Raw genomic sequence first — 23,968 nt, forward strand, 5'->3', positions numbered from 1 at the left:
GCCCTCCTAAAAGGAATTTGGGCACCTTTGCGCATCTAGGCTGCAAAAAAGTGTCACACATCTGGTATCGCCGTACTCAGGAGAAGTTGGGGAATGTGTTTTGGGGTGTAATTTTACATATACCCATGCTGGGTGAGAGAAATATCTTGGTCAAATGCCAACTTTGTATAAAAAAATGGGAAAAGTTGTCTTTTGCCAAGATATTTCTCTCACCCAGCATGGGTATATGTAAAATGACACCCCAAAACACATTCCCCAACTTCTCCTGAATACGGCGATACCACATGTGTGACACTTTTTTGCAGCCTAGGTGGGCAAAGGGGCCCATATTCCAAAGAGCACCTTTAGGATTTCACAGGTCATTTACCTACTTACCACACATTAGGGCCCCTGGAAAATGCCAGGGCAGTATAACTACCCCACAAGTGACCCCATTTTGGAAAGAAGACACCCCAAGGTATTCCGTGAGGGGCATGGCGAGTTCCTAGAATTTTTTATTTTTTGTCACAAGTTAGTGGAAAATGCAGATTTTTTTTTTTATTTTTTTTTTCATACAAAGTCTCATATTCCACTAACTTGTGACAAAAAATAAAAAGTTCCATGAACTCACTATGCCCATCAGCGAATACCTTGGGGTCTCTTCTTTCCAAAATGGGGTCACTTGTGGGGTAGTTATACTGCCCTGGCATTCTAGGGGCCCAAATGTGTGGTAAGGAGTTTGAAATCAAATTCTGTAAAAAATGACCTGTGAAATCCGAAAGGTGCTCTTTTGAATATGGGCCCCTTTGCCCACCTAGGCTGCAAAAAAGTGTCACACATCTGGTATCTCCGTAATCGGGAGAAGTTGGGGAATGTGTTTTGGGGTGTCATTTTACATATACCCATGCTGGGTGAGAGAAATATCTTGGCAAAAGACAACTTTTCCCATTTTTTTATACAAAGTTGGCATTTGACCAAGATATTTATCTCACCCAGCATGGGTATATGTAAAAAGACACCCCAAAACACATTCCTCAACTTCTCCTGAATACAGAGATACCAGATGTGTGACACTTTTTTGCAGCCTAGGTGGGCAAAGGGGCCCACATTCCAAAGAGCACCTTTCGGATTTCACAGGTCATTTACCTACTTACCACACATTTGGGCCCCTAGAATGCCAGGGCAGTATAACTACCCCACAAGTGACCCCATTTTGGAAAGAAGAGACCCCAAGGTATTCGCTGATGGGCATAGTGAGTTCATGGAAGTTTTTATTTTTTGTCACAAGTTTGTGGAATATGAGACTTTGTATGAAAAAAAAAAAAAAAAATCATCATTTTCCACTAACTTGTGACAAAAAATAAAAAATTCTAGGAACTCGCCATGCCCCTCACGGAATACCTTGGGGTGTCTTCTTTCCAAAATGGGGTCACTTGTGGGGTAGTTACACTGCCCTGGTATTCTAGGGGCCCAAATGTGTGGTAAGGAGTTTGAAATCAAATTCAGGAAAAAATGAGGAGTGAAATCCGAAAGGTGCTCTTTGGAATATGGGCCCCTTTGCCCACCTAGGCTGCAAAAAAGTGTCACACATCTGGTATCCCCGTACTCAGGAGAAGTTGAGGAATGTGTTTTGGGGTGTCTTTTTACATATACCCATGCTGGGTGAGATAAATATCTTGGTCAAATGCCAACTTTGTATAAAAAAATGGGAAAAGTTGTCTTTTGCCAAGATATTTCTCTCACCCAGCATGGGTATATATAAAATGACACCCCAAAACACATTCCCCACCTTCTCTTGAGTACGGAGATACCAGATGTGTGACACTTTTTTGCAGCCTAGGTGGGCAAAGGGGCCCATATTCCAAAGAGCACCTTTCGGATTTCACAGGTCATTTTTTACAGAATTTGATTTCAAACTCCTTACCACACATTTGGGCCCCTAGAATGCCAGGGCAGTATAACTACCCCACAAGTGACCCCATTTTGGAAAGAAGAGACCCCAAGGTATTCGCTGATGGGCATAGTGAGTTCATAGAACTTTTTATTTTTTGTCACAAGTTAGTGGAATATGAGACTTTGTAAGAAAAAAATAAATAAATAAATAAATCATAATTTTCCGCTAACTTGTGACAAAAAATAAAAAGTTCTATGAACTCACTATGCCCATCAGCGAATACCTTAGGGTGTGTACTTTCAGAAATAGGGTCATTTGTGGGGTGTTTGTACTGTCTGGGCATTGTAGAACCTCAGGAAACATGACAGGTGCTCAGAAAGTCAGAGCTGCTTCAAAAAGCGGAAATTCACATTTTTGTACCATAGTTTGTAAACGCTATAACTTTTACCCAAACCATTTTTTTTTTACCCAAACATTTTTTTTTTTTCAAAGACATGTAGAACTATAAATTTAGAGCAAAATTTCTATATGGATGTCGTTTTTTTTGCAAAATTTTACAACTGAAAGTGAAAAATGTCATTTTTTTGCAAAAAAATCGTTAAATTTCGATTAATAACAAAAAAAGTAAAAATGTCAGCAGCAATGAAATACCACCAAATGAAAGCTCTATTAGTGAGAAGAAAAGGAGGTAAAATTCATTTGGGTGGTAAGTTGCATGACCGAGCAATAAACGGTGAAAATAGTGTAGGTCAGAAGTGTAAAAAGTGGCCTGGTCTTTCAGGGTGTTTAAGCACTGGGGGCTGAAGTGGTTAATTTTTATTTTATATTTTTTTTTAACCCCTCAAGCCACATTTTAGTAAGCATTCTGTATTAAGAATGTTATTATTTTCCCTTATAATCATATTATAAGGGAAAATAATACAGTGATTAGACTTTAATGGGGTTGCTCATCCCTATCATCTCCTAGCAACCATGCGTGAAAATCGCATCGCATCCGCACTTGCTTGCGGATGCTCTGCGATTTTCACGAAGACCCATTCATTTCTATGGGGCCTGCATTGGTTGAAAAACGCAGAATATAGAACATGCTGTGATTTTCACGCAACGCACAAGAGATGCGTGAAAATCACCACTCATCTGCACAGCCCCATTCAAGTGAATGGGTCCGGATTCAGTGCGGGTGCAATGCGTTCACCTCCTACATTGCACCCGCGTGGAATTTTCGCCCGTGTGAAAGAGGCTTAAGTGTGTGTTAACTCTGCTGCTTTTGCATAGACTTACATAAGACGTTAACAGTCACAGTCATAACTCGTTAACTAAATGTCATAATTCACCAAGTGTGTGTAAAAAGTAAATGGTAAGCTGGCAGCAGATCTCATTAAGGCCTCATGCACACGACAGTATTTTTTCACGGTCCGCAAAACGGGGTTCTGTTGGTCCGTGATCCGTGACCGTTTTTTCATCCGTGGGTCTTCCTTGATTTTTGGAGGATCCACGGACATGAAAAAAAGTCGTTTTGGTGTCCGCCTGGCTGTGCGGATCCAAACGGATCGGTCCTGACTTACAATGCAAGTCAATGTGGATGGATCCGTTTGACGTTGACACAATATGGTGCAATTGCAAACGGATCCGTCCCCCATTGACTTTCAATGTAAAGTCAGGAGTTAATATACCATAGGATCTGAGTTTTCTCCAATCCGATGGTATATTTTATCTTGAATCGTCCCCATCATCATGGGAACGCCTCTATGTTAGAATATACCATTGGATTTGAGTTACATTGTGAAACTCAGATCCGACAGTATATTCTAACACAGAGGCGGAACATGGTGATGGGGATGCTTCAAGTTAGAATATACTACGAACTGTGTACATGAATGCTGCCTGGCAGCACCCGATCTCTTACAGGGGGCTGTGATCAGCACAATTAACCCCTTAGGTGCCGCACCTGAAGGGGTTAATTGTGCGTATCATAGCCCCCTGTAAGAGATCACGGGCTGCCAGGCAGCAGGGGGCAGACCCCCCTCCCTCCTCAGTTTGAATATCATTGGTGGCCAGTGTGCCTCCCTCCCTCTATTGTATCATCATTGGTGGCCAGTGTGCGGCCCCCCCTCCCTCTATTGTATTATCATTGGTGGCCAGTGTGCGGCCCCCCGGCCCCCCTCCCTCCCTCTATTGTATTATCATTGGTGGCCAATGTGTGGCCCCCCTCCCTCCCTCTATTGTATTAATATCATTGGTGGCCAGTGTGCGGCCCCCCCCTCTATTGTATTAATATCATTGGTGGCCAGTGTGCGGCCTCCCCCCCCCCCCCCCCCCCCCGATCATTGGTGGCAGCGGAGAGTTCCGATCGGAGTCCCAGTTTAATCGCTGGGGCTCCGATCTGTAACCATGGCAACCAGGACGCTACTGCAGTCCTGGTTGCCATGGTTACTTAGCAATATTAGAAGCATCATACTTACCTGCTGCGCTTTCTGTGACCGGCCGGGAGCTCCTCCTACTCGTAAGTGACAGATCATTAAGCAATGCGCCGCACAGACCTGTCACTTACCAGTAGGAGGAGCTCCCGGCCGGTCACAGACAGCGCAGCAGGTAAGTATGATGTTTCTAATATTGCTAAGTAACCATGGCAACCAGGACTGCAGTAGCGTTATACTTTTTATTATTTTTATTTAGTTAGCGATTAAACTGGGACTTCGATCGGAACTCTCCGCTGCCACCAATGATCGGGGGGGGAGAGGGGATGATATTAATACAATAGAGGGGGGGCCGCACACTGGCCACCAATGATATTAATACAATGGAGGGGGGGGGGGGGGGGCCGCACACTGGCCACCAATGATAATACAATAGAGGGAGGGAGGAGGGGCGGGGCGCACACTGGCCACCAATGATATTCAAACTGAGGAGGGAGAGGGGTCTGCCCCCTGCTGCCTGGCAGCCCCTGATCTCTTACAGGGGGCTATGATACTCACAATTAACCCCTTCAGGTGCGACACCTGAGGGGTTAATTGTGCTGATCACAGCCCCCTGTAAGAGATCGGGTGCTGCCAGGCAGCAGGGGGCAGTCATGTACACAGTTCGTAGTATATTCTAACTAGAAGCGTCCCCATCACTATGGTAACGCCTCTGTATTAGAATATACTGTCGGATTTGAGTTTTCACGAAAGTAGCCTACAGACACGGATCACGGACACGGATGCCAATCTTGTGTGCATCTGTGTTTTTTCACGGACCCATTGACTTGAATGGGTCCGTGAACCGTTGTCCGTCAAAAAAATAGGACAGGTTATATTTTTTTGACGGACAGGAAACACGGATCACGGAGGCGGATGACAAACAGTGCATTTCCCGAGTTTTCAACGGACCCATTGAAAGTCAATGGGTCCGCAGAAAATCACGGAAAACTGAGCAACGGCCACGGGTGCACACAACGGTCGTGTGCATGAGGCCTAACTCTGCTACATCTGTAGATGAGGTTTGCTTAATTCTCATTCACTATGCTGCTAGTAAGTGCCCAATTCCGCAATGTATACCCACATGTGGACGTCCTGATATATCAGTATCTCACCTGTATTATATCTGTATTTCAGTGTGGCTGTTTTTATTTCTCCCCTGGAGAAGACTGCCAATTTTTATTACAGATCCGTATGGATGCAATATGATGACATACGCGGGGTATAAAATCTGTAAATATGGATATGCTATGGATTTGTGTTCTGCAAACAGTGGCCTACATTTGTGTGAATATAGCCTCACTTACTATTCTGCTCTGTTATGTAGATTAATCTTTATTTAACATCTTTGATACTAAATTGTTGGACCTCACGTAAAGTCATTAGCATAGTCTCTTGATCTAAAGCTTGGTTCACATACACATTATAGAGTTCTATTAGGCTACTTTCACACTAGCGGCAGGATGGATCCGACAGGCTGTTCACCCTGTCTGATCCGTCCTGCCGCTATTTCGCTGTGCCGCCGGACCGCCACTCCGTCCCCTCTGACTATAATGGGGACGGGGCGCAGCTCCGGCGTAGCATGGCAGTGCACGGCGAAAGGCCACTGGACTAAAAGTACTGCATGTCCAACTTTTTAGTCCGGCGGCCTCTCACCGCAAACTGCCATGCTGCGCCGGAGCTCCACCCCCGTCCCCATTATAGTCAATGGGGACGGAGCGGCGGCACGGCGAAATAGCGGCAAGACGGATCCGACAGGGTGAACAGCCTGTCGGATCCGTCCTGCCGCTAGTGTGAAAGTAGCCTTAGTCTGGTCCAGCAAAGGAGCAGACAACTGGAATTACAGTATCCGACATATGGTAGCTGGACACCTCCGATACCTGCCGGATCCCCATTAACTACATTGGGATCCGTCATGTTTACGGCAAGAATGCCGGGCTTTCTGCCTAAAAAATACCTCTACCATTTATTTTACTGGCAACCTCTCATGGGGCAGGTCTTTTGGCCCTTTCATGTGTTCCAGGTAGGACTGCAATTTTTCCATCCAAAAAACATGCTCAGTGTACACCTATTTTATCCTCATCCTTGCCGTACAGATGTTTTTTCAGGCCTATCTAAAGCAGTTTATCTTCAGTTACAGTTAATAGACCTCGCACATTCTTTACATATAGCCTGAACATAAAGCAGTAACAGAATTTAATTTGCATTTTGGTTATTGAATCTACAGAAGAGAAGAGTGCAGGAGAAGATGAAAAGTAAATAGTTAATTATCCGCATGGAGACTGCTATACTCGGTGCATTTATTAAAAAGTTAATGCAAAAGTTAAATAGGATTATAATAAAGTAAAACAAACTTCAAATGTCATTTTAATTTTCAACCTGTATTTCCATAGCGATGGCATCGTGTAAGGGAGTGTTATTTCTGTGCGACCCTGTCTGCAAGTAAATGGTAAGCTGGTAGCAAATCTCATTAATCCATACTGTTACCTTTCCATATCTGTCCTGGTCAAACCTCAGCGGAGTCATTTACTGTCTAAATCTTTTACTGACCCTTGAAACATTACAAATTTTAACTTCACACCAGCCACTAATAGACACAAATATGTACTTACAGTTCTGTCAATTATTACAGAAAAGGTTTGGGTTACAATATTTCATTTTAGGACTCTGGTGTTTGCAACCTCCTGAGAGCGCCAACGTCTGTCCACAAATGACTGCTCCATTCTATATATTATAGGTTTTTATTGTATCTTATGTATATTACACATTAATTACACAGTGACAGGTCTATAAATATTAATTGTATAAACAACTCTTATAGCAGAATCTTATGATTATACAAATGACTGTAGTGCATCCTCCTTCCTTAAAGGGGTTGTGTAAGAACACACACACACACACTTGGCTGGACGTGTAAAGGGAAGCTTACTTACCTGCTTCCCAGTGCTGGCTCTACCCATTCTTGCACATCCCCTAAGAAAAAGGTTCTGCTGTAGTGTATATTATACAGTTAGTAGGGATCGACCGATTATCGAATTTACCGATATTGGCCGATATCCAAGATTTTCAAAGTTATCGGTATCGGCATCTAACCTTGCAGATATGCCGACAATGCGTCCAGCGCTGATCGCTTATGAGAAAACATGGAGCTTGATGCCTGCCGCCATGTTCAGTGGCCAGAGACAGTGGAGAAGGAGGGAGGGAATCCCTCCATCCTATGAAGCGGCCGCCGCAGAGCCCAATTAAATGAGCGAGCTCTGAAGCTGCCCGCACCACTGTCGCCAATGAATGTCTGGCTAATATTAAAGTAGGAGGAGGGACAGGGGAGGGTTTAACTGCTGGGCCGTCTCATCTAGTGTGCTCGGCAGCAGCCGCCTCCTCCTGAGTTTCCTCCCCATAGTGAAGCAGCCAGCATAGCAGGTGCCTGGCTACTAGGCCACCAATGATAATTTGAATACAAATACAGGAGGCGGGTGCCGGCTGTACCCGCCTCCTGTATCTGTATTAAAGGTTAATTATCATTGGTGGCGCAGTGCGCCAACCCCCCAGTATTAAAGTCATTGGTGGCAGTGGCCACAGGGCCCCCCCCCCCCACTTAAATTTCATTGTTGGCAGTTCTGATTGGAGGTCCAGCTGTGTAATCACGTGGCTCTGATCGGTTACCATGGCAGCTAAGATGCTACTGAAGCCCTGGCTGCCATGGTGAGCTCCCTGCTGCTGTGTGTACTATGCAAAGGGTAGCAGGGACAGTGTAAGATCCTATTCACCCTAATAGAGCTCTATTAGGGTGAATAGGGAATATCGGTATAAGTTATCGGCTATCGGCTTGAAAGTTCACAGGTTATCAGTATCAGCTCTAAAAAATTGATATTGTTAGATCCCTAACATTTAGGACATAGACACATGCAGTGAGAACAGCACGCCCGCATATTGTGGATGAATACTGAGCGGACATACAGTTTTACTACAAATTAGTACGGCTTTAAAATGATTCTAAAAGTATGTTCACACATGTCAGATTAATCTGATGTGTATTTACTAGATCAGGAGTCAGCAACCTTCAGCACTATAGCTGTTGTGAAACTACAGCTCCTGGTATGTCCCATACTCTTCTATATGATTTCTGAGAACTTCTGAGCAAGTTGTAGTTTCACAAGAGCTGGCACCCCGAAGGATGCTGACCCCTGTACTAGAGGATCCGCCAACAGAAATCTAAGGCTGGCACTCTAATTTCTTCCGCAGATGTTCAGCTCGAAGTGCCGAAGATCTCTATGAGGCTTAAAGGGAGTCTGTTACCTCCATATGGCCATATACAGTGCTTACATGGCTCTGTAGCACACTGTCACCGCCAGATCTCTAAGAAGCTCTGACAGACGTTCTTCTGTACCTCCTGCATGATGTTCTTTTGTTTTGCTTTCACTTTGTCATCTCTTTTCCTTCTCCCAGCTGTCATCTATTCACACTGATTGCCTCCCTTTATATCCCCTCCCATACTGCCTCACTTTGTGGTTTATACTACTTCCTGGATTGTGCTCTCTGCTAGAAGCTGCAACTGCTGGTTCCTCAGATAAGTCTCTTCCTTTATTTGTGTTTTTCTGCTGGCTTGATTCTAGGTGACCCTGACTCCCTCCGTATTAAGTGCAGGGAGCCGGTGGTCGTGTCCCCTCACTATTGTAGGGTTTTCAGGTGTCATATAGTCGAGGCACGAGGGCATGCAATTATCTATCCTAGAGATCTTTGCATGGGCTGAGCAGTAAGGGAGAGCTCTAGGGCTTTTATAGGGCTTACCCATATGTTCCTTAGTTTGGGATTAAGTCAGTCTGATGTTTATTTGTGACTTCCAGTTTTCTGCAACACCACCGTGACACACACCTATACAGGATTGTAACGGTACTTTTGTTCTTTTCTTTAGACTTGCGCAACCAGGAAAAACTAAGTTTAATTCATATGCTAATGTACACTCGCAAGTGCCCAGGGGCGGCGTTCAGTGTGTAGGTGCCCAGGCTGCTCTGCCTTCTTTTCACTCCTCCCCAGTCTCTGCCTTTGCCCGCCCTCCAAGTCTCTTGCCTCATCGATAGGTCCGGCCGAGGGCATGCGCACTAGGTGAAGCGATGCTGAGCCCACAATGGGCATCACTGTGCGCATGCCCCAGCCCGGCGAAGCAGTGCACAGGCGTGGGATCTTGGCCGGACCTAGCGATGACGTAAAGGACTTGGAGGGCGGGCAAAGGAAGAGGCTGGGCAGGAGTAAAGTGAAAAGAAGGCAGAGCAGCCTGGGCAGCTACACACTTAGTTTTTCCTGCTTGTGCAAGTCTAAAGAAAAGAACAAAGGTACCGTTACAATCCTGTATAGGTGTGCTACAGAGCCATGTAAGCACTGTATATGGCCATATGGAGGTGACAGACTCCCTTTAAGAAATACTTTAACAAATGCCTAAGCAGGCCTATCTTGACCCAGGTGAAATTAATACTTCACTTTTATTAAATATATTAAAATCAGAATTACTAAATGGGTGCTCGTTTTATTTACCTTTTTATTAATTATTTTACAAACCAAAAATACTATGTTAAAAATATAGTCACCACTCCACTGGAGGATTGAAGTGTTACACGACGAGGAAGGGGCGCGGAGGAGTGCACTACCTCCCACCCTCTTACTTGTGATACACTGCCGTATTACTGTGTGTAGAGCTATTGCTAACTGAATATTGTTATCAGTATAGCAGTATAAAGCTGTGCTAGCAATTGCTAGCTAAATATTGTTATCAGTATAGCAGTATAAAGCAGTGGGAAACAAGCGGCGTCAACCCACTGTCAGAGGAATGATATTGGCACCCTTGTGAGCATCAGACCAGCTTGGTGCCAAACCTCAGATAGCCCTACAGACTTTAATACACACAGTAGAAAGCGATGTCTACACTGAAATGCTTGATTGATCTCTCTATTAGAATGTAGTCCAACCGGACTGACCAGAGCTTAATAATTATGGAGTGGAGGACTGAATCTAAAAACTAAAACTGCCCCCCGACATGTTTCACCAGTATTCTGGCTTCATCAGGGGAAATGGGCAGCAATGGGTGTCGCCACAAGAATGGAGGGTTAAATGCATTACTTGATGATTGACAGGACTGTCGTCCAATAGTATTGGCAGCAACTATCTGATTTGACCCATTACCTTTGTCTGTACACACCCACAGGGCAGGTCAGACCTTCGTACCCGTCGCCTCCCACAGACGTCATCAAGACCACGCTGCTCACACAGACCTGTGCAGACACTTAGGCCGATCGGACCGGAATGATTGCAATGCGCTGCGCTGAATTCGAATGCGCACGGACTTCACCTAAAGTAGGGAAGCTGTGCCGATAGGTTCTGCGCTCACACTTAGTCAGTAGCAGGGAGGCTGCGCGGATGGAAGCTGCACCTGGACTTAGAAGAAGTGGCTCAATACTGTTAGAGCAATGCCAGTCCAGTATGATATAGGTACCTGATGGTTATTTATTATGCTTTTATCCGCAAAATCAGAGGTAAGAGGTTTGAATTAATATCAATGGTAAACAACCACTGATATACCCTATAGGTGGGGGCTAGGTCTAAAGTGCAGCATAGAATAAAAACTTGCACCTGTACATTATCTACAGCCCTACACTAGCATAATAGGTCAGGTAATGTCAGAAAATCACATATCAATATGTATAAATATTTTTACAAGTATAATACATCAGTATAGAACCAAAAAATACCCTCAGAAAGAGTGTTTTATTGGTCAACACAATCATTGTGGTGCACAAGAAATTTTTGGTACAGTAAAATACTAGTCGTGTGATATTGAAAGTAACAATTGTTATTTTAAAAATCAAAATAACTGAAAACATGAAAAACCAACATACAATATTCCTACTCCTTCACTTATTAAAGGAAGGCCGTGAAGGCGAATCCTTCATTGAGCCCTTTGGGGCTGAGACTATCCAGCCTATAGATCCACCTGGTCTCTTCCTGTAACAGGATGGCATCCAAATCCCCCTTTCTGACACCTAGGGTTTTCTTGCAGATACCCCAGAATTTAAGCCCCTTGTGGTCTCCACCATGATGGTCCCTGACATGTCTGGAGATTGACGTGTCCGCCTTGGTGTTAATGCTACTTATATGTTGTGAAATTCTCCTCCTAAACTCCTGAGACGTTTTGCCAACATAGATCTTAGGGCACGTGCATTGAATGGCATAAACAATGCCTTTAGTCTTACAGTTGATGTACTGTCTTATGTGATATTCTTTCTCGTCCACAGGGTTGATGAATGATCGACACCTTTTGAGGAGGGGGGGAGAAACTACAATCTCCACACGGGTAAGTGCCCACTACTTTCGATGTGAGCCAGGTGGTATTAGGCGGTGCAGGACGATAAAAACTATGGACCAAGGTGTCTTTTAGATTCCTACCTCTACGGTAGGTGACACTGGGTTTCTGTGTGATTACTGTCCTCAGGTCATTGTCTGCCCACAGGACATGCCAGTGTTTTTTTAGGATCCGAAAAACCTGATTATTACTGGCATCAAAGGTGCCTATACATCTGACCACATGTTCCTTAGGGACTTCCTCAGTGTCACCTACCGTAGAGGTAGGAATCTAAAAGACACCTTGGTCCATAGTTTTTATCGTCCTGCACCTCCTAATACCTCCCTAAGTAATACCAGAGTTATTTACAAGCCACTGAGTATATGAGATGATGAAAGTGCTGCGAGGTGGTTTTGAACTTCACAAAGGCCTTTTACTAACATTTATTTTAATGCACAAATTATTCCCTAGATGGTAATATAGATTTTCGCCCTCCTGACACCTTTTTTTCTTTTCTTTTTAATGAACAAGCTGAACCCCCTAAACACGTCGCCTGGTGAACATAACAAAGGGCCCGTCATTATTGCTGAAATTCAGGCTTATGGAAAATAACGCTGTTGATTAAGTGATTAACATTTAGTTGTATCCAGGAGTGAAAGGTGATCTGTGAAGTCTCTATCTGCAGACATTCATCTTCCTGGGTTTTCCATGGAACACATCCAGACCCCTGTCACATTGCATCCCATCCAATCATGCTTGGCAGCCGTGTATCTGCATCAAGCCATATGTGAGCCAGAAAATGCTTCAGACACTTTTAGCATTGCAAAAATTTCTCCAATAGTCAAATTCTTTTCTTTTAATTTCCAACTTTTAAGGCTGGGGATACAACCAGACTTTTTATTACTTGACACAAAAATGTTGCCAGGATTTCTAGACAATTTTAAAAAGTATTACCATATTTTTCAAATTATAAGACGCACCTAGGGGGAAATAAGAAAAAAAAATATTTTCCATCAGAGCTGACCCTCAGATCAGACTTCCATTTTTCATCAGACCTTAAATCAGACCCCAGCCTCCATCACCCTCAGATCAGACCGCTCTAGCCTCCTTCCATAATGGCAGTGGTCATTAGCGTTCAGACTTTAAGACACACTGACACTTTCCCCCCAATATTTGGGGGGCGTTGGGGGGAGTGCATCTTTTAGGCCAATAAATACAAAAACTTATTTTTTTTTCTATAGAGAATAATGAAATTTGCTTATTTGCCAGACATGGACCACAGTTTTACCATGGTATTACAGAATCGTGCTGCCTTTGACTTCTGAAGGGCTTCAGGCGCACACTGATGCCATAAGGACTTTTTTGGGGTGAGCTGTCGTTTTTATTGGTGTGCATGGGACTTTTAGATCAGTTTTTATTCAATTTTTTGTGAGAGAGAACGTGACCAAAAAATGTAAAATTGTGAATTTTTTTTTTCCATTACAGTATTCACCGCACAGGGAAAATATTTTGATCTTTTAATAGAGCAGACATTTTCAGACATAGCGATACGAATTTACATTTTACAGTAACTTTTAGTCCATTTAGGGGACTTAAACATGCAATCTTCTGACTGCTTGTACCATAGACTGCAGTCGAATACTATTGCAGTCTATGGGAGTTCTGTGGGAATGGAGTTCATTAGGAGACTGCTGAAGTACTGAGAGGACAGAGGTGGGGAGCTGGCTAATGAGCAGCAGCACATGTATGCAGTCTGCCACATTACCACAGTCTGTCCTGTCCATCCACCCTTTACTTCAGCTGTCATCTCATAAACACCATTCTTACAGAGATTCAGCTGAAGATCTTATCAGCTGTATTCAGGATCATAATCCCTGACGAGCAGAGCAGATAGGAGGATGAGGCAGCTCTTTAGCTCAGTGTTGTGAAGTCACTGGGTGATTAGGACAGGTTCTGTGTGTACTAATAGGATAGCAGCCATTTTATTTCTCCCAATGATTGCTCCCTAGACAAAACGAGCCATTATAACTAATGAAAGGTATTTGTGAATATATTTAGAATAAAGTAGTATATAAAAGGATTTTCCGAGATTTTTTTATTTTATTTTTTTACTGATGACCTGTCCTCTGGATAGGTCCTCAGTATCTGATCAGTGGGGGTCCAACACCCGGGACTCCTGCAGACCAACTGTCTGAGAAGGCAACAGCGCTGATGTGATATACCGGCTGACTGGGACTGAGCTTCTCCTTGGCTACGTGACAAATGAACGTGTCATTACTTGACCTAGGAAGAGCAGAGAGAAGGCCGCCCGTTCACAGTAGCACGGGTGCCTTCTCAAACAGCAGACCTCCGCCGTAAATTTACTTCGTGTATGGGAAGGGGTTAAAGTGCCTTGACACATGCAGAAAGGCACCATCTTTTTGTTGTGCTTCAAATCTGTGCAAAAGTCACGGTTAATTGCCAGTTAATTGCCACGGTTTTGCAGTACATTGGCCACAATTGCTATAGTTAAAAGCTCATGTTTACCTGTAGAGGCTGTGCAACCAAAAAGGCTTTGGAAAACTGCTGCAGTTCACAGCAAGGGTACGGATTGCTCTCCATTCAGAATGCATTAGGATAAAACTGATCAGTTTTTTTCTGGTATTCAGCCCCTAGGACGGAACAAAACGCAAGTGTGAAAGCACCCTTAGTGTCTGTGCAGCACAAGCAGTACGATCCTCTGATGTTTAGCTGAAACACTTCATGTGCCATGGTTTAGCCTCTGCATGACACCATATTACCAGAACCAATGCTTCTAGCAGAGAACACTTCTATAATATGGCATCTGATGAGACATGGCACAATTTATATTTTTGTTTGAATCCATAGGGGTCAGTGAGCATCTTCACTAGCCGCGAATTGCTGTCAATATTTGTGCAAAAACTGGCTTATCCTTTAAGTTCTATCCTGATGCTGCTTCTGTCCAAGAATCGCCAGTTCTGTCAGCGTTGTGTATCAGTCCCTGCAGTGCTGCCTGTCTCCTGAGAGAAGGGCCTCAGGGTAAAGAAAACATCAGTTTATGCAGCATGAAAATAACCAAGAGGCCAAGAATTTATACTACACAATATCAAACCTGAAATATTCATGTGTGAGCCATAAACTTTGATCAGATGTTTAGTTATAACCTCCCATTACACTGTAAAACAGACCTACCCCATCATAGAAAGACATGGAAAGGAATTTGCTAAAACCGGTGTTTCATACACTGAGCTTAGTCCATAGTGCGCTGGAGTAAGATGCAGCAAATTTATTAAGAGGCACTGGCTCTTTTTCACATCTTTGCCTTTCTATGTAACAGAAAATGAATAAACTGGTGTAGATTTCCTGCATAATCTATGGTAAATACATTGGGCCACTAGAGGTCACACACTCTTCTGCCAAGCCCCACCTTCTTTAAACAAAAAAAAAGCGGCATTGCAACCTACAAAGTTGCAAAAATTTTGTGCAAATGATTCTAGTGCAGAAATCTGACCCTTCAAGTTTTATGGTAATGATAAATTCGCCCACAGACCCTACCCCATCATTAGGGTCATGCCTCAGTTGGAAGCCATGCAAGTGGAAAGTAAATCTGTGTCTGATTTGACAAAAACCTTACTCTTAGTTTTGTCTAAGAATCATCTAGGACTGGGCAGCTATATTTTATAAGTTTGTGAATCAGATGCTGCAAGGAAATGGTATTATTATCCACTGGAGCCTATGATATTGTCAGGTTTAGTGGAGGCCAAGAAAAAGCCTTGGGGCCTCGTCTGGCCCGCAGGTCACACCAGATCTGCAGCTTTGCTCTATGGCATTGCATTTCATTGTGTGTATAAGGCTGTACATTATGTAAAAGAATAGTCTGGTGCATGGGAAATAAAAGAACAATTCCAGTAACTAGCAGCATGTCCAGCCCAAGCTTCATTCTGATAATTATACAGGGGTATAATTATATGTGGATGTATTTAACGGATGCCTCGTGGCATTGAGCGTGGAGGCACATTTACTACAGGCATAAAATACCCAGGCTCTATAACCATATAACTAGCATATTCCTCTTGAATGATTTACAGCCCAACGTGAAAAGTTCTGAGTTTACCTGTCTGGCTGTAGCTGCTCCCGTCGCTTCTCCTCTTGAGACAAGTCCGTTCCTTTTTCGCTCACAGCGGTAATATACTTTTACTGTCATAGTACTCAAAACATCCAAGCTGATTGTGTGGTTACAAAGATTTGTCAAGGGGTGTACGTTACGGCAGCTTGTATATCCTGCCCGTCTGACTGGCACTATAACATGCATGCAGACATGTAAAGACGCCCGTGAACATATTCCCCTTCTCAGAGTAATGATATAATATAATAAGAAATCCAAGGTCATGCAGGTTAACTAGTAACCCCAACATTGCATATTATAAACAGCAATTCCCTAATATATCTATAGGGCCACAATCACTACCTGCATGAGTAGAGATAATCCACTAATGATGCAGTGTGGCAGGCGCAGCACTATGAAGTACCTTTTGCGCTGTGGCATTAGAAGAATTTTGATATTTCTGACTTTTTAGTCTTACAGTCTGTCTATTACCCTGTAATTCCTCTAGCGCCGTTCTATGGAAGCAGTAGTTTTAAAGAGCACACCAAATGCTTGAAATAACTTCTTTATTAACTTCAACTTTTCTTCACATATAACACTGCCGCCTCCGCTGCAGATAGTCCATGTACAAAACACGTGTTGAATAAAGTATCATAAAATGGCGGTATGCATAAGATGTTGGTTCAACTGTTCAATCTTGTCATTCAACATAAAATGGTGGATATATTTCTCTCTTGAGTATCTGTACTCTCACTTTAAGTTATATAAGCACTTTATGATATCTCCGAGAGGTATATCTGAGGTTAACCAATAGTTCACTTCCTCTACTTGGTTTGCAGTTTGCTCTATACAATTGCTTATGATCTGGTATGAGCAGTTTGCATTTGTATGCAATTTGTTTGGATTGTATTATTGTATGGCTCAGTAGTCAGATTGCATGGTGGAACTGTAAGTCAACATACATATAACCAGTTCAGTATACAGTTCTAATCACTATATTTACAGTAGGAACATTATATAACTGTTTTAAATACCTATTTTGGTCTCTTGCTTCCATAAAACACAGCTCTTAGTGGAGTGTGTGTCTGTTCAACTCCTCTCTCTGGTGAATAATGATTCCAGCAGCTCTTGCTAGGGAAATTTCCCACACAAGCTGTGTGTGAGGCTGGCTGTAATTGGTCAGAACTCCTGGGCTGTGTGAGGCTAGCTAGGATTGGTCAAGACTCCTGCTTAGCAACAACAGTTTAACTCTATGCTTTCTGTTGTTTCTGCTGTGTCATTGAGCTTACCTCACATCCATATAATGATTCTTAAAGGCATATTATCTTTTCTGCTTCTTTGAACACAATATATATATATATATATATATATATAACAGTTATATGACATCCAAACAGAAGTTACTGTAAATAACTCTGCTTTTGTCTTTAACACACAAACATAGGAACTGTATTTAGGTTATTGGCAGGTTTAGCTGTGTAAACATATAAGCTATATTAGCAACCTAGGACAGGTCTTAGCTGGCCAGCTACAGGCAGTGATAAAGCTATGGTGGTCTCAAAGGATGCAGCTGCAGTTGAGGCCCCATGCTTTGGGTTCTGCAGGTGTGGATGTAAATAAATTTCACTGTGCACCACCGACTAGTATAGTCTCTACAGGAATGAATTACCATACACTAAATTTAGCCAGATGCATGCTCATCTGTATGGCTGTGCAAGTAGGCACAACTCTAGTGAAAGGGTAGTCGAATTTGTGACTATGGTGGCTTCTTATTTCCTCCAAGGCACTAGTGCTCAAAAACTGTAGAGCAAACCTGAATGAAGATTCAGTTGGTTAAGGTGGGTTTGTATGGTGCTTTCAGTTGCTGACATTAAAGATGGAAATAGTAGCACAAACTTTATGTTTTCATCCCGTTTCAAGAATGTGTTGTGCTCTTCCTCAGGTCCAATATAAAATAGGAGGGTTTTATCTGGGTAATGTTTGATGTTCTAGTCATATAGTCAGCATACGTTATATACTGGACATGAGGAGGAGAACAACCCATTCCTGAATCGTGTTGCTAAATTAAAGTTTGTGATATATCCATTTCTGCAGCTCCTTATACTGGGAGCTTGATATAAACTAATCTTTAACAATTTCATCTTCATAACACAAGAATGTGCTGACAATAAATAATATTCTGTAGGTGTACGGACCATATACCATGCAATATTATTACATATGGAGGCACAAGATTATAGTATAAGCAATTTTCGGATGGAACCAGGCTTATCAGGTCAGCCCTTTCAATTAAAGGGGCATTTAATTCACAAAGCGTTGCAGTGTGGGATATAAACATTGTAAAAATAAATGAAACAGAGTTTGTACTCCCGTCACTGTTCCCTTGCCTCTGCCATTCTGACTGTGCCTGGGGCTCCGCTGTGCTCCACTTCCTGCTTCTGTACTAACACAACAGGAAGTGGCTGTGCGTGACTGTCAGCCACTCACAGGCCTCAGTGATGACACTCCTCTGCCAGCTATTGGCTGAGCAGATTTCCCAGCCACTTCCTGCTGTGTTGGGGCGTGAGCAGGAAATGGCCCTCAGTGGGGTCCAAGGCACCTTTTGGTAAGGCAAGGATGAGTAAGGACAGTATAAGCTCTTTTATTTTTTCATGCACCTTTTAAATCCATCTGCAACCACTTTTTCCTAAATACCAATCTAAAAAACTGTAATAGTATTGCTTTATTGTAAATGTGGCAAATCATTTTTGTTCGGGAAACGCCTTTTAGGACTAGAGGCCAATATGTAGTAGTATATGTAGTCATGCACAAGAAACTCATGAGTTATAGGTGCATTCTCCAAGAAACCTGCAAATTAACTTCTGCCATCTCTATAGCATATATAAACAGAGCGTGGCATCATGGTAGCATTATTATTCATTTTAGAATCTTTTGTTTGGGCTCCATTGGACCCGGTGCATCACCTTTCTACAAACTCCTATTTCCCAGGGTGCTGTCTGGAGAAGTTGTGGTGCACCAGTCAGACACTAGTTTTATTAACATTATGGATGACACTTTCGGTCTGTGTTTGCATACAGTACATACAAGATGGAAGAAGACACTCAGTGATGTATATGTGTGCTTGATGAATAGTGCGGTAATTACCAGTGCAATATCTCATGTAAATTAAGGGCAGACGACTTGAGGTAGAAAAATTGATGTGTCTTGGTTTTCCAGATTTTGTCTCACCCGTTTTCTCTTACCAATGCATATTTTTTAATGATTGGAATAAAATAAATTGTGCTCGGCTGCTGTATTTTTAGGCAGTCCTACTCTATCTTTATGCCACGTGAAAGGAGACGTATTATGTGAATGAACTGCTGTGCCGTTAGGTGGATTTTTTCACTGTAAAACTCGGACGAGTGGTCACCTGCTTCTAAAAGAAAATATGGGGTGGGAGGTCATAAATGTGCACTGTGCTCCCAGAAAGTGAATCTGCAGCACAGGTTTTTTAGTGTCTAGATCCCACTGTCAGAACCTCCCAGGGAGCCAGTAGTGGGATGCGGAACCCACTGGCAGTAAGCAGCTGACAGCCCAGAACGCGGTACAAGTTTAGGGATAATCCAAGAGGGGTAGTCAATGTCCAATCCGGGTCGAGGCAGGCAGCGAAGGTTCAAGGCGGAAGACAGTCCAGGGGTCAGTAGCAGGGAAGGATACAAAGAAACAACAGGCAATAGAAGGATCTGCAGGGAGGCTAGGTGTTCACCATAAGGTGGAATAACTCAGCAATGAACCAGAGCTCAGGCCAGGTCTTTATAGCCAGGGAAGGTAGGAACCACCCTCCCCAGGAACCAATGGCAGGCGAGGAAGGTGGAAGGTGTGTACTGGGAATCTCCCTCAGCAAGGCTCACACCTGACAGCCGGATAATGCAGGAACTCTATGCACCCGGAAATGTGCGAGCAGCCTCGGGCACCAGGTGTTCTACCGAGCTGAAGGGGAACCCGTGCCCTGCGCCGTGCCCGTGGTCCCAGAGTAGGGGTAACACCCCCTGCTTCCTGACAGAGCCCCCCACCAAGGAGCGGCCTCCGGACGCGACCCTGGGAAGGCCTCTCGGGGTGAGCCCGATGGAACGCCCGCACCTTGGCGGCCGCATGGACATTCCCCAAGGGCTCCCAGGAACGCTCCTCGGGACCGTACCCCTTCCAGTGGATGAGATACTCCAGGACCCCACGCCGGCGGCGGGAGTCCAGGATCTCCTGGACTTCATACTCATCATCGTTATTCACCTGGATGGGAGGTGGTGGAGCAGGTGCCCGGTCCGGGAACGGGTTGGCACGGTGTGGTTTCAACAAGGACACGTGGAATACCGGGTGGATTCCCAGGGAAGTAGGCAACTGGAGCTTGGCTGCAACGTTGTTGACCATACTCACGATCTCAAAGGGACCAAGGTAACGGGGTCCCAGTTTTCGGGAGGGACAGGACAGCTTGAGGTGCTGTGTGGAAAGCCACACCTTGTCCCCGTCTTTGTACCTGGGGAATTCTGTGCGTCTACGGTCTGCCTGCATCTTGTGCCGCTGCTGAGCGGCCTGGAGTTGCTGCGTTAGGGTCCGCCTCAGTTCTCGTAGGAGCCGGAGTTGTTGAGCCACTTCAGGCACTGGGACATCAAGGGGGAGATCCGGGAGAGTTGCGGGATGATAGCCATAGTTGGCATAGAATGGTGAGAGCCCGGTGGAGGAATGAAGCTGATTGTTGAAGGAAAATTCCGCGAAGGGGAGATGGCTCACCCAGTCGTCTTGTAGATGGGATGTGTAACAGCGAAGGAACTGTTCGAGGGTTTGGTTGGTCCTTTCGGTCTGCCCATTGGACTGGGGGTGATAGGCAGAAGACAGGCTGCGAGTGATATGAAGGCTACGGCAAAACTGGGTCCAAAAGCGGGAGGTGAATTGTGAGCCCCTGTCTGAGACGATGGAATCAGGGAGCCCGTGCAACCGGAACACGTGTTGGAGGAACAACTCTGAGGTTTTTTGGGCCGTCGGGAGACCGGAGGTCGGAATGAAGTGGGACATCTTGGTACATCTGTCCACCACCACCATAATGGTGGTACAGGCTTGTGAAGGCGGTAAGTCCACAATGAAATCCATGGCTATGTTGCACCATGGAAGGGTTGACACTGGCAGAGGCTGTAATAACCCAACAGGTTTTGAGGTGGGACGTTTGTAGAGTGCACACACGGAACAAGACTCTATGAAGGAGCGTACGTCGGCTGCCAAAGAGGGTCACCAAAACTGACGTAGGATGCATTCCGTGGTGTTGCGCCTTCCTCGGTGGCCTGCTGTGGGGTGGTCATGGTGATGCTGTAGTACAGGCAGTCGCTGGGAGACTGGGACGTAGATCCACTGTTGGTGGTAACAAAGCCCCTGCTTCATTGGCAGATGGGCTGCCTCCTCTGGAGCTGGCATGCTGGCCCGTCGGATCCTCTCGATCAAGGAGTGTTGGGTGGCTAGAAAGTATGCGGCTGGCAGGATCGGTTCCGGAGGTGCAGGATCGGCCTCGGAGGAGCACATACGGGACAAGGCATCAGCCTTGCCGTTCTTGGATTCCGGTCGATAGGTAATCTGGAGGCGAAAACGGGAGAAAAAGAGAGCCCACCTGGCTCGTCGAGGACGCAGTCGCTTGGCACTGCGGAGATATTCGAGGTTGCGATGGTCGGTGTACACCACCACAGGGTTTTCGGCTCCTTCCAGCAAATGTCTCCATTCCTCCAGGGCGTCCTTGATGGCGTGCAGCTCCCTCTCACCCACATCATAGTTGCGTTCGGCCCAGGTGAGTTTGCGGGAATAAAAGGCAACGGGATGGAGAAGCTGCTTCTCCCCTTGGACCTGGGAGAGAACAGTCCCGATAGCCCCCTCGGAGGCGTCGGTCTCCAGAAAAAACGGGCAAGAGGCGTCCGGTTGTACCAGTATAGGTGCCTGTGTGAACAGCCTCTTAAGGTGCTGGAATGCCTGTTGGACCTTCGGGGTCCATTCAAACAGGGTGTTGCTCCTGGTCAGAGCAGTGATGGGAGCGCAGATCGCTGAAAAGTTCCGAATGAATCGGCGGTAAAAATTGGCAAAACCAATGAACTGCTGCACCATCCGCCGATTGCGGGGGACAGGCCAATTCTGGACGGCCTGGATCTTCCTGGGGTCCATCTCCACTCGACCTGGGGATAGGATGTAGCCCAGGAACTCAATGGACGAGACTTCGAAGGTGCTTTTTTCAAGCTTGCCATAGAGACTGTGGGTCCGCAGACGCTGGAGCACCGATTTGACATGCCGTTCATGTTGTGGCAGTGATCTGGAGAAGACAAGGATATCGTCCAGATATACCACAACATGGGTATCCAACAGGTCACGGAAGACATCATTGATGAAGCACTGAAAAGTGGCAGGGGCGTTACAGAGCCCGAAGGGCATGACAAGGTACTCGTAGTGCCCAAACCGTGAGCGGAATGCTGTCTTCCACTCATCCCCCTCCCTGACACGAATCAGATTGTAGGCCCCACGGAGGTCGATCTTGGTGAAGAAACGGGCATCCTTAACTCTGTCCAGCAAGTCGGGAATGAGAGGGAGTGGGTACCGGTTCTTCTTGGTGATGTCGTTCAGGGCCCGGTAATCGACACAGGGCCGGAGACCCCCATCTTTTTTCCCCACAAAGAAGATGCCGGCCCCAACTGGAGAGGTCGAGGGACGGATGAACCCCTTCGCTAGGCTCTCCTCTATGTAGTCCTTCAGGGCCCTGGTCTCGGGTTCGGACAGATTGTACAAGCGTCCGTACGGCAGTGGGGCTCCAGGGAGCAGGTCAATGGGGCAATCATAAGGCCTGTGTGGTGGCAAGGCGTCTGCTCCTTTTTTTTTCAAAAACGTCTGCATAGTCCCGATATTTGTCGGGTAGTCTGTGTTCAACGGTGCCCAGAACCGTAGGAGGGCTAGGAGCCGGAGACGCATGAATAGGAGAACCGGAGGGGGGCGTGAAGGTGATGGAGCCAGAGGTCCAGTTAATCGTGGGGTTGTGTCTCCTAAGCCAGGGGATGCCTAAAATGACTGGAAACAAGGGGGAAGGCACGATGTCCCACACGATCTTCTCGGAATGGTAAAGGCCGATGCGGAGGAACAAGGGATGTGATTCCATGGCGATAGGTCCCGTCTTTAGGGTGCTGCCATCCACCAGATGAAGCTGGGATGGGTTCTTCTTAGGGCGCAACGGGATGCCTAGTTGGGAAGCCAGATCCTTGTCCATAAAACAGCTGCTTGCGCCCGAATCAATGATGGCAGAGAGATCAATATTGTTGTTGCCCAGCTGCAGGGAAACAGGGATGGTGAGATGAGACGAGTTGTTATACATAGGTAAGTTAATGCATACCGTGGGTGTCACCGGCCTACCTTCGGGAGGTTTGATGGGACAGTCCTTCAGGAAATGGCCCGGTTTTGCGCAGTATAAACACAGATGCAAGGTTCTTCTCCTGGTTCTCTCCATCGTGGACAGGGGACCCCGAACAGCCCCGATCTGCATCGGCTCCTCCTGGTTACCGTCTGCCGCCACAGGAACAGGAAGCCTTAAGGGTTCCAACCGGCGCTCCGTTAGAGGCGGGGTCTGATGTCGCTCCTGTCGTCTTTCCCGGAAGCGGCGATCCAGGTGGGTTACTGAGTCCATCAGGCCCCCCAAGGAGCCCGACACCCCAATGCGGGCGAGCTCATCCTTGAGCTGCTCGGACAAACCGATGCGGAACTGGTCAATCAAGGCCACCTCGTTCAAGCCCGTATCCGGGGCTACCTCACGGAATTCCATGATGTAATCCTCCACTGGACGTCTGCCCTGGCGGAGGGTGCGCAAGGTACCCCTGGCGGTTGAAGAACGCAGGGGGTCATCATAAAGTCTTTGCATAGCTGCGGCAAAGGACTTCCAGGATGCCAGCACTGGGTCATCGGCTAGTAGGAGTTGGTGCGCCCAGGTCTGGGGAGGCCCTGAGAGCAAGGAAATTGCCGTGCGTACCTTGACGAAGTCCGTGGCATATGTACGTGGCTTCAGGGAAAACAACAGCTCGCAGGAGATGATGAAGGAGCGGTACTTCCTCCGATCTCCTGAAAACCGCTCAGGGAGGCTGACTGACGGCTTGCTAGAGACCACTTCCAGGGTGCGCGCCGGCGGGGGAGGCGAGGGTGGTAGCGCGGTGCGCTCTGCGATG

Source organism: Bufo bufo, chromosome 10 (genome assembly GCF_905171765.1).
Source record: "Bufo bufo chromosome 10, aBufBuf1.1, whole genome shotgun sequence".
Taxonomy (NCBI): domain Eukaryota; kingdom Metazoa; phylum Chordata; class Amphibia; order Anura; family Bufonidae; genus Bufo; species Bufo bufo.